General features: G+C 45.1%; 1 non-coding gene across 1 annotated transcript; it reads right to left on the reverse strand.

The window, feature by feature from the left end:
* Positions 1-376: 376 nt before the first annotated feature.
* LOC149127007 (signal recognition particle RNA) lies at positions 377-664 on the reverse strand. The gene has a single exon (XR_016233362.1).
* Positions 665-1,291: the final 627 nt, after the last annotated feature.

Raw genomic sequence — 1,291 nt, forward strand, 5'->3', positions numbered from 1 at the left:
GAATTTGGCGCCCCGACCAGGACTAGAACCCAGGGTGCCGGAGCCACAGGCAGAGGATTAGCCTAGTGAGCCGCGGCGCCGGCCAAATTTTTTTTTTTTTTTTAAGAACCACATTCAAATGTTCAAAAGAACTTTTCCTTTCAGGAGCACACACAATAATATAATGACCACTTATATACTTACCATGCAGCTTGATAAAGGAAATCCCTCTGGTGTATTGAAACCCTCTTGTGTATTCAACCTCAATCCAATCAACCAACCTCATGCCACCTCTGGAACTAAGTAGGCTGTTTATCCTCAGAAGTGAACTTGAAAAATGTTTATCATTTCTCAAGTGTTTTATTCTCTTGCTATATCTGTATTCATTTGTGTATGAATGAAAGCAAATAAACTTAATTTACAATGTATGATCTCAATCTTTTTTTTAAGATTATGTATTTATTTATTTATTTGACCTGCTCCATTTCCGACCTGGGCCGGTTAACCCCTCCTTAGGCAACCTGGTGGTCCCCCGCTCCCGGGAGGTCACCATATTGATGCCGAACTTAGTGCGGACACCCGATCGGCATAGCGCACGACAGCCCAGAACTCCTGGACTCAAGCGATCCTCTGGCCTCAGCCTCCCGAGTAGCTGGGACTACAGGCGCGCACCACCGTGCCCAGCTATTTATTTATTTATTTGATAGGTAGAGTTACAGACAGCGAGAGAGACAGAGAGAAAGGTCTTCCTTCCGTTGGTTCACTCCCCAAATGGCTGTAACAGCCAGAGCTACACTGATCTGAAGCCAGGAGCCAGGTGCTTCTTCCTGGTCTCCCATGCGGGTGCAGGGCACAAGCACTTGGGCCATCCTCCACTGCCCTCCTGGGCCACAGCAGAGAGCTGGACTGGAAGAGGAGCAACCAGGACTAGAACTGGCGCCCATACGGATGCCGGCGCCACAGGCAGAGGATTAACCTAGTGCACCACAGCGCCGGCCCTGATCTTGATCTTCTAATGCTCCTTTTATTTTATTTTATTTTATTTTTTTAAACTTCTATTTAGGAAATATAAATTTCCAAAGTACAGCTTATGGATTACAATGGCTCCCCCCCATAACTTCCCTCCCACCCGCAACCCTCCCCTTTCCCACTCCCTCTCCCTTTCCATTCACATCAAGATTCATTTTCAATTCTCTTTATATACAGAAGATCAGTTTAGCATATATTAAGTAAAGATTTCAACAGTTTGCGCCCACATAGAAACACAAAGTGAAAAATACTGTTTGAGTACTAGTTATAGCATTAAATCACA

The sequence above is a fragment of the Oryctolagus cuniculus genome, chromosome 4, assembly GCF_051225735.1.
Source record: "Oryctolagus cuniculus isolate XC-2025 breed Fujian yellow rabbit chromosome 4, ASM5122573v1, whole genome shotgun sequence".
NCBI classification, from domain to species: domain Eukaryota; kingdom Metazoa; phylum Chordata; class Mammalia; order Lagomorpha; family Leporidae; genus Oryctolagus; species Oryctolagus cuniculus.